This window comes from Habropoda laboriosa, unplaced genomic scaffold (assembly GCF_001263275.1).
Source record: "Habropoda laboriosa isolate 0110345459 unplaced genomic scaffold, ASM126327v1 scaffold212, whole genome shotgun sequence".
NCBI lineage: Eukaryota > Metazoa > Arthropoda > Insecta > Hymenoptera > Apidae > Habropoda > Habropoda laboriosa.
In genome coordinates this window covers 1,433,274-1,444,035 of record NW_017100509.1, presented here as the reverse complement: position 1 = coordinate 1,444,035, position 10,762 = coordinate 1,433,274, and the positions used below count along the sequence as shown (strand labels likewise).

Below are 10,762 nucleotides of genomic sequence, written 5' to 3'. Positions count from 1 at the left end.
AAATAGAGCAAAACGATCCAATTATCCAATGCTCACGAGACACGTCTCTCTCTCTCTCTCTCTGTCTCTCTGTCTCAAAAAGAAAAGGATTGCATTCCCAGTGGACTTATTTCCGCATCTTCGAACAGAGCCCGTACATCTTTCCAAGTCACGCTTATGGCACAGACTTGGAAAGATTTTTCTCACGTATCCCGTACACGATGAATCGTGGAACACATCGTCCCATCTCGTTTTACTTATGTGCATAATTAGAACATCCAATTAGACGGAGTGCGCACAGCGAACCCCTTTCGGGGTACGAGGGTATACGCTTTAACACTTTGCCGACCGGTGTAATTAGCGTTCTTACCAACGTTATCGGCGAGCGATCGAGCCGCGGTTTTTAACACTTTATGAATTTCATCTGCCTTCGCCGCGGTGGATTTAAAAAGGTTGAGAATGCCTGTTAAAGGATTCGAGCCGCCGTATAAAAATGTTGCCCCGAGGAAGCTGTTAAGAGATAATTATTTTCATGATTCTGCCGGGTAGAGTCGATAAAAATGGCTATTTGCACGCTAATTTCAGCGCCGGTGTTACGGTATCGTTCATAATCGTTTCACTATTGTTCCCCGATGAAAGAATCTCCGCTGTGTTTGTTTCTTCGATACACAGCGATACGAGTTTCATCGTGATTTTCTTCACAACTATTGTTAATTATAATTATAATTTCTCACAGGGTATTGTTAAGAAATACTCCTTCAGAAACTGGTATGGTTATCAGAAATTTTCATAGACAGTTTTAAAATAAACTCGAGTATAATGTTATAATCTACCTAGAAATTTCTCCTTATCTCTGCCAATATCGTATTCAATTTTCCAGCTTTTCGATGACGATTGCGTTTTTAACCCTTTGCGGTCCAAACAGTTCAGTTAGTCTCACAGGCAGTACCATGTAGTTTCCCTTTATTTCAATATTTCAGCGTTATATTAGTTATGAAATTAACTAAGTTTCGGTATAATATCGATGCATAAAAAAGTGGCTTGGCAAAAATTCTTACGTCGAGTCAGACTTAATGTTTTATTCCATTTTTCCATTAATTTCACTGCTACATCAAGGTCCGCAGAATTGCAATTTTTCCTGTCTATTTAATTTAACTATCACCGTTAATTCGTTTTCTCTGATATGTTGAAACCACGTAAATAGTAGATCTTTAAACTACACCAACATACACCAAAGCTTCTTCGCCGTGTACTCGATAAATATTTCAAATTTAACCTGCGCTATCGCCTTGAACTCGTAGTTAACAGGCACAACACCCAATAACATACATCAACTTTATCAAGGTCCGCGATCTGGCTACAATTCCTCGCACAAAATAACCAGAAAGTAGCCATTTCTCCGTTCGTTATTAATGCAGAACACCCGTACTTAGTTCTTTACGCGAAACCATTGCAAATTTCCAACGCAGAAGCAGTTACATTCTCAGCTGCCACCATTGAAACCAGAAAAGAATTGCTAATTTAACACAGTAGGCACACCTGAACTCCTAAATTCACCGACACTTTTCTCCGTTAACCCCGTGCGCGCACTTGTTCCCTACTTTTATCTTTTTTTTTTTTTTATTACCACCAGAGAAGAGAATGTTGCATACTTTGACCGTCCCCGTTGGCTGAAGCACCGCACTTTTTTCCCTCTTATTTGTACAAATTCAGCTCGCGGCGGCGGCGGCTGTTGCGTCGGGAGTCGTTGCGCCCATAAATTTTTAAAAAGAAAACACCGCGGAACGGCAGCGTGTAACACGCGCCTCGGGAATTATTGCACAGCTTGAAACGTGCTGCTGTTAATTTTTTCCCTCCTCCCGTATACATCCAATCCGTCTTTTCCCGCGCGGACGCCCGCGCCCTTCTTATTTTCTCCACCTTTTCTCTCTCCCCTCGTCGACGCTCCTGGCGGAATACGTATCCCGGTTGTTCTTATCCTCGGGACCAGCGTTCCGTTTATACACACCTTTATGCCTGCCCTCTGGCCCGATTTTATTTCTCGCGAGAGAGAGAGAGAGAGAACGACGTCGCATCCTCCGGTGAACAGAGTCTGCTCGATTTTTTCCATTTTGCTGCGGACTCCCTAATCGATCGAATGAAGCATAGCGTGTTTCGGGGAGGAGGTGGAATTTCTGGTAAGCCGCCTCTTTGAGCGGTGTGAAATTGTTTCGGGTAATCGGGGACCGGAGCAATTTTTTCGTCGAAAACTATTAGCTCGTACGTGTCCAGGCCTCCTCTCGTGGTACCCCTGAAATTGAATGGTTTTTGTTTGGTTTTTTGTTTTTTGGTAATCGGTGATTCGAGCATGTGCTGTGTTATTTTTCGATATAAAATACAATGTTGCGAGGTGATGGGGAGGGTGGATCTAGTTCTGTGATTTATCCGGGAGTGGTTTTGGAGAATTGATGGATTTGTGGAGATTAATTTTTAGCGTTCCGTATTCAGTTTTTTATTAGCGTGATATGAGTGAATGAAGATATCTGTATTATATTTAACGAAGATTGAGGTGAAGACAGTGATGTCTTCAAGATTCAGTTTACACGTATTTTAATTACTAAATCGATCGAAAATTTTGGTTGCAAGTGAACAATTCATTAGGTGGAAATATGCAAGAGTTCCTTTGGTTGGAAACATCAGTCATCGTGATTTATTAGGGGTGTGCAAAAGTTTTAGTCGATTTTTCAGCGTTCAAATACAATTATTTCGAATTCAGATAATTTCCTGCCCTTTTGTGTATTTGCAAGGTAAAAAGAAGAAAGGTAGAAACTTTCGTATTTCCCTAATACTATCGATAACTAATTTAAACAATTCACAATAGATACTCTTAAAATATCGTACATTTAGTTTTAGTATTTTTTCAGCGCTCAAATACAATTATTTCGAATTCAAATAATTTCCCGCCATTTTGTGTATTCGCAAGACTAAAATTTCTGCATAATCCTAATATTATCGATAAGTAATTTAAATGATTAATTCACAATATTCTTCAAATATCGTACATTTAGTTTTAGTATTTTTTCAGCGCTCAAATACAATTATTTCGAATTCAAATAATTTCCCGCCCTTTTGTGTATTTACAAGACCAAAATTTCTGCATAATCCTAATATTATCGGTAAGTAATTTAAACGATTCACAGTATTCTTCAAATGTCGCATATTTTCTCCTACATTTTTTAACGAACAACACCGTCTGCGTTTATACCTCTAGTTATTTACACTTTTCAAAGAAAATGAGCAATCGCGTGTCGGAGCGCGCGAATCCGTTCGTAAAATAAATATAGCGAAACGTAGGCGTGCCGGGGTTCGACAAGCTTTTGCAAAATTGCGGTGTAAACGTCAGCGAGCACGCCGTAATCCCCGTGGCCATACGCGAAATTTATAGCGGCACTTGAGAGGAAACGGTAGTCACGCGGAACGCGTTCTTAATGACCGTATGATAATGCCCCGGGGTCATTAATTTGAAATCGATAACAGAAAGATTTAGGGGTAAATATAATTACCCGCGCGGCGGCACGGCTGTTATACGTGTATATCTACAGTTAGCTTTTATAAGAAACCATAAATGTTTTGGGCTATTAATGAACAGGAAATTCGTAACAGAGATTTTTATCTGATCGCGTTTCGTACACGTTCATGTCGCTCTTAATGGCCTCGTTAAAAAGCTCCATTCACAGTGCCTTCGAGTCGCGTGTAATGCAAATGGATACGATTTATTTCACGACCAGCCAAAAAGCTCACCAAGAACGAAGTTTTAATAGTTTTCCTTCGCCTTATATTGTCTTTCTTTTTTTTTTCGCGTTACTTTAACGAGAAACGTAATTAAATCATTTCGAAGTTTAATGTTTAGGGAGAAAATAATTGTATTTTTGTAACGAGACTGGGTTTTTGAATTTTTAGCTTTTCATTCTTATAAATATACGATTTTGTGAATTAGGTAAAAGTTTGTTGTTTGCTTGTTTGTTGCAGGAGAATGCTGAGCCGCCACGAGTGCTGTTGAAGAGAGTGAGTGATAAATATTTCAGTCGAGTTACAATTTCATTCATTTCCAGGATTAATTCAATTATAATTGTACATTTGTTGTGTATAAAGTAGAAATATCCTTTGCTTTAAGTGTAGGAAGGAATTGTTTTATAATTAATAAGTTAAGTTATTGAAAACAGCTTAAACAATCTTAGACAGGAACTAAAAATCTAATTTATTAATTTTAAAATAGAAACCAGAGGGATTTCTACTTTCTATAAGATTTTACTCATTGCGAGCTTATTTCACTTATTTCTTTGTCATCAGAAGTGTATTTAACCCTAAGTTCTGAAATTGACCGCGCAACAGAAGTTATCAAGCTTCGAATTTCATTAAAAACGGTAACTAAAATTTACCGCGTACTGTTATAATTTCATAGTCATCGATCAAACCTAATTTCCGCATCGCTGTCAACACTTTTACTGTTTCTATTAAGAAAATACCAATTCTACCATCATCGTCGATAATATAAACGCCCGAGGAGCATGTTCCTCCTCGCTTATGTTCCACGTGGCCCCTACGGAACGTTGTCGAAAGACAGACCGATGTTTAGCAGATGATCGTTCCGACAGAGCGAAAAAGCGTGGCGTAAATTGGTCGCACTTTGACTGCATATAAAGTAGCCAACTTGTTCTCCTGCGTATCGCGCGACTATCCATTTAAGACATGTAAACGGCGAATTAACGCGCGTTAAAAGGATTTATACCACCATCAATTAGCTGCACGTTGAAAATGTGGGTTCATCGACGCCAGCAGCACACTTTGCAATCTCCCTGTCGTCTTTCTGACCGATCTTGTTTCTTTAAGTGGTCCTTTCGATTCGTGCAAGCTTTCCAATCGAAGAGAAAATGAAACAAAAGTGTGGGAAAAGGGAAAGAAATCGGCTAAACTTTATCTCATGCCTTTCAATGGTCATTTTGATTCGCGAAAATTTTCGTGTCGAAGGGAAAATTAAAAAAAGGTGTGACGTGGAAAGTGTGGGAAAATGGGAAAAGGGAAAGAAATCAGTAAAATTTGATCTTATTCCCTCCAGTGGCCATTTCGAATCAAAGGGAAAATAAAATAGTGTGACGTGGAAAGTCTGGGAAAAAAGTCAGTAAAATTTGATCTTATTCCTTTCAGTGGCCATTTCGATTCGCGATTGCTTTCGAATCGAAGGGAAAATAAAAAGGAGCGAGACGTGGAAAGTGTGGGAAAAAAGGAAAAGGAGGACGAGGGAAAGAAATCAGCTAAATACGACATGTTCGCGTTCGTAATTCAAGAACAGGTTTCACTTTTTGCTGGAAGGTCTTTCGGCTTGTGTGATCGGTGATGTTTATAACTGCATTGCTACGCTTACGGTATTTATAAGATTCCTCTGCGTGGATGCACGTCGAAGCTGGTATTATTAACACTTGATAGATGCGCGGTGATTAAATGTTTCATTTCATTCAGAATGTATCATACGTGGTTAAATCACGTCACGAAGGAAACCAACGACGGGCGGCACTCTGATAGATTATTGGTGACGTTCTCTCTTCTCTCTTCTTTTTCACATAATTACGGACAATTTGTAAGCAAATTGCGGAAAAATGCTTTTACACGGACATTACTCGATCCTTAATTATAGGAGTTAATTATCGTACACGTGATCAAGCGGCAACATGTGAATTTGGCCGGCGAGAAATTGATTTTAATGGGAGGGAAATTTGTGCATTAATGGCTGCAAATTTGTGAAACTGTAGCCGTTGTGCATACATCAAAATTATACATTATTTTCAGTAGGTAGGCTGTTTTACAGCTGCACTCCGCTTTCCAAGTGTTTCGTTTCCTCTGATAGCGTTCCATCTATGGAAAGTGCGCGTATGAAGTTTCACCCTTTGTTAACGACACGTGACTTGGAAAATGTATCAAGTTTGCATAGAATCTGAGAGGTTGTAACTTCGTGTGTCTTTTGAAAGTTTGTTCGTCGTGATTACTAGTTCAGCACAGTTTTCAAGATGGAAGAAAATAGAGCACACATTTTTAATATTTCTATTTTACCAGAGAGTGTCACTCAAACAGTAAATTAGAAGGCAATTTATTAGAAAAAAAATTGTTTGCCAATGATTTGCAAAATTTAGAGATGGAAATTTATGATACTCAAGAAAATCAATCTTGATTTTCCCATCTTAATGTACAATTTCAGTCAACCCTAATTTATTCGATCGTGAATGAAGAAAAATTGAATTACAGAGGGTTAAAACCGTGAAAAAAAGGTTCTCGACATTCAAATCTCTCCCATATTGTCGCACGTTTTTTTTTTTTTTTTTTGTATGAACTATGATTCTGTGTTCTTCACTTAACGTTACTACCAATTTTAAATCACTAATTCCTGGATCTTTAAAAATTTTTCTTCGTTTTCACATCGCTCCACAGTGTCCATCTTGACTCCCGCAGGATGCGTGAAATAATAAACAAGTCAATGCACACCCAGAATTAAAATTTTGCCCCGATTTCAACTAAAATTCTCCTAAAATGCTTCGACTCGCGGGAAGATTCGCGGCCCAGCGTTGCGCAACTAGACTAATTTCATTAGCACGCGTAATTGCTTCTTGACCCAATTTCACGGTCAATTATCGCGGCTCGTAAACACAGGATGCCAGATGAATGGGTTAATTCGGCGCAGAAACGGGCGTGTTCCCCCCGTGTCACGCTATTATCAGGTGCGTCGATCGCCGATCAAAAGGATTTACAGCGGCGAAACGAAGCGGTTTGGCAAACGCGGGAGTAAACTTCCGACATGTCGGGCAATTTCCTGCTGGCGAACGCGCGTCGCCGCGCGCTCTTTTGTCGCGAACGGACGACACGCGGAACCGCGTTGAAAAGCTCTCGAGGTCGCGAGTCGTCCACGCGTCCTCAATGACGCGTTCCAGCACTTTATGTAACGCGTGCTACGCGTCGAATCACGGGTGAATTGGGTCAAACAAGAGGAACACTACGGATTTTATGAGATTTAAGCTGAAAGGATGATTGGCTGTGCCTGGACGACGAGGCACGTGACTGGAATACAGAAACCGCAATTTTCAACGGTGTTTCCATTTTCTATGACAAGTCGACTGCGGTATTTTATGCAAATGAGGATTTTTGTGGATGTAATTGGAAAAATAGAAGGTTGATAGGCAATTGGCGTTATATTTTAGCTTGTAATGTGCATTCTGTGTATTTTTCTGTTCTGAAAACTCGGTAGTCTAGTGATAAGTCATACTCCAGTGCAGATTTGAAGGATAGAATAATTGTTATTTGAACAATTTCATCGATGAATTTATCTTGGTTTCATTCTTTCCTTTTTCTATTCATTTTCGTTTGAATGAGCATTATGTATCAGGTCCTTAAAAAAGCTCTGTCGAATTTCGTTGGCTGAATTCAAATACCCGTAACTCCTCCAGAAGTTAACATATTTATTCAAACTAACAGCCATTAGAATCGCTACAACTTTGCTCATTTATTTCACTAATTTATTTATGCAATCTACAAAAAAGCTACAAAGTCTAGAATTAACAAAGCTCAATCTTATTTAGCGTGCTCTTCCGTCTGATTGTACACTTAATATCTTTGGATAAAGAAAGACAATGATTGGTAGATAAATAATAAATTCTTCTAAAAAATAATCTGGTCACGAAAGGGTTAATTTCCTTTGAAAATTGAGACAAGTCGGTGACCTAACACCATTAAATCCCTTCTTTTAGATTTCTCCATATGTATTTACAGTGTTCGTATAATTAATTTAATGCATCATTTACCACATAAAGCTCGCGAAATACATTTCCCGCTTTTCCCAACGAAGTTCAAGGGATGATTCTGTTCTTCGTGCTTGCCTGTTACGCTAGAACGTGAGTCACTGATCAGACGTTTTCCAATGGGATGTACCAGACTCGTTTCCCTAGTCACAGATAAATATCTGTATCTGAAATCATTTCTAGCAAGATTATTTCCGCCGAATTATTTCCTACAAGGCAAAAAAAAATTTCAAGAACGATCTTCCATAGAAGAAGCAAATACGCCATTATATTCCTCGCAAAAGTTTCACACATTTAATAACACTAGTTTCCTACAACGTCGAATGGGAGTGCTTACGTCAACTGAAACACTCGGTCGAGCTTGCACCTAGGGGAAACCGGAGGAAACGAATCAATATCCGCCCGCGCAATTGTTCCACCGCTGTTTCATGCTTGCCTGCTACAGCGTCGCGATGCTTGCCGTCCGCAAGCTTCGAAAGCTCATCAGTTCGCCGAGATGCTTCTCTAGAAGCTCGCCGCGTCTCGTCATGAAATCCTAGTAGAATGGCAAAGGTGGAAAGCTCCCCTAACTTTCAGAACAGAGTGACACAGTGAGCGTACAGTGAGACGAAAATCGCGGTAGGATCGAAGGAAACGCGATTCTTCGTGAGAAAAAACTTCGATCGTCGGTGTTCATTTTCTTCGTTCGAGTATGTTCCTTCGTGAGAATTGGGTTCGGAAGCTTGGAGGAAATGTGGAGATTTGCGAGGAAATGTTTTTCCGATAAAGAAAAGGGAAGCTCTTTTGGTAGCTTGTAAAGTGTTGGAATTTTTACGTGTTTTAGAGTAAGAAGTTGCGATTCTACTTTTAATGCGATTGATAGAATCACTGCTGTCTTTATTCCTGCAATATTTTACGATAGTATTATTAAAAGAGAAAGCTTCTGAAGAGTATCAGGCTTTTCCCTCTTGTTTCTTCAAGTTTCAACTAATTAGACTGTCTTTATTCTCGCGATATTTTATTTTCTTCAAGTTCGGACTATTCCGACTGTCTTACCCTTGCAATATTTTAGAATATTATTAAAGGGAAAATTTTTTCAACGTGTATCAAGTTTTTCTTCAAGTTTTTTATTAAAGTTTAGACTACTAGTAGTATAATTTCTTTAACTTCCAGTTTCATGCGGTGATACTTCGCTTATGGTCGCTGTCTCCACTCTTGCATTCTAATAGAACATGTCTGACGATTAACTAAATTCTGTATGTTTCGCAGTACAGTGAGATCATTTCATTTAGAACATAATTACGTGTACTTAATTATCAGTCTCTTAATTATCGAAATACTTGTTACCTGCAGCACAGTTCAAGTGCTTTTGCAAGAATGTAAAAAATGTGCAAGATACAAGCTTCGTCAAATAAAATAAAAAGCACTTTTCACTAAAATCATTAAACAACAAGTCCCTCGAAACGACAGTTACTATCAACTGATCCCGAGCACCCAGAAATCCGAGTCGCCATTTAATCGTGGCCGAAGCGTCGCAACGCGCACACGCGGCAGCAATCATGGGCGTTCCTAGTCGCATCCATCCTCGTTCCCACCGGTGTTCGATCTAAAATTAACCCCACGGGAGGCGTCGCGACGCCAACGACCTCCACTCTCCTCGTGTTACCCTGCCTCGATTTCTCGTCGTAACGACGCTCGTCGCGACGCTTCAGTCAGGAAACGTGAAGGATTCTTCCGGCGACTGTTGTTCTCCTGGCCGTGGAGGACGTCGCAGCGCGGTCTCTGACGGATACGTTCGTCTGCTTCTCCTCTCTCTGGTCCGCGGAAAGCTTCCCCGGGACGTGGAAAGCTGAATGGAAAAGCCGCGTTCAGCGGGAGCGCTTCTGGCTCCACGCTGATCGTGCTAGCCTGTTCCAGTGGTACGTCAGACGACGTCTTCCGCTTGACGGGCAGCTTCGTCAGACGTCGTCGAGACTGACGTTGGCGTCGGTTCGTTTCATGTTCGCCGGATAAAGCGTCGCGAGTCTAGGGCGCCGCTGAGCTTTCTCAGGGGCGCTTTCTCCGTGGCCTACTTCTTCGAGAGCTTCTAACGAGCATCCTAGGGTGGACTTTGAGGGATCGCGCCTGTCCTGATCACGGACAGACGTTCCGTTCTTTCTTATTTCGCTTGTCCACGCGACCGCCGGTTTCGGAAAGAATCGAAGACGTCCCACCGCTTTGTTGCAGTTCGAACGGTATTGATCGAGGGTTTTTTGTTTTGGCCAATTTTTCAAGTGTTTGCCGCTGGGCTATAGGGCTGCCGGGACGTCGGTGGTTGTGCCGGCGTGTGTAGTGGTTACCTCTGTTGGGAAATATTGATCTGGCTTTGTTGCGATACCTGGTTCGCTCGTTCCAAACGCCGCCGCTGTTTTGAATAACGATAAGGCGATTCATTTTTCGATGGGCAGGTTGAGTTGCGGGCAAAGTGATTCTATGGGGTTTTTGTCGTTATTTGGGATAATTAGGGGGTGATTGGATTATGTGCAGAGTTTGTGTGACTTTGAGATGGACGTATAGAGTTCTGGCTTTATTTTTAATGGATTTGCTTGGTTTAAAATTTGAATGATATTAATTCACTGCTTTGTAGGATATAATGTTGCAGGGTTTTCTTGTTTTAACGGAGGGAAATTAATTGTTCGAATAAGTAATTAGAATATTTAGCGGTAGTTCGTGTTTACACATTAATTTGACGCGATGTGTCTGTCATATGAAGCGCTATTCTACTTAAAATATCCATCCACTGTATACTCGTGTTCTTCGACATAATTAAAGACCTCTTTACCATGAAATTACCACTCACTTTCTAATTTCATTAATCCAACCCTACGTTTAACACCTCGACAATTTTCTCCACCTAATTTATTATTAAAACCAAAATCCTACATTCCAAATTCGTTCACGTGTCCATGAAATAATTCAGCCTCGTTACACCCCCGAATTAAAAA

The 10,762-nt window shown here is 40.4% G+C and overlaps 1 protein-coding gene across 1 annotated transcript in view; it reads left to right on the top strand.

Moving 5' to 3' along the window:
* LOC108576172 (tubulin polyglutamylase TTLL4-like) overlaps window positions 1–10,762 on the top strand; it is a 218,403-nt gene that overhangs the window by 138,308 nt on the left and 69,333 nt on the right. Inside the window, exon 4 of the mRNA XM_017939116.1 lies at window positions 3,988–4,023. The gene's annotated coding sequence lies outside the window, so the exon portion shown is untranslated. The remainder of the gene's footprint in view (window positions 1–3,987; window positions 4,024–10,762) is intronic.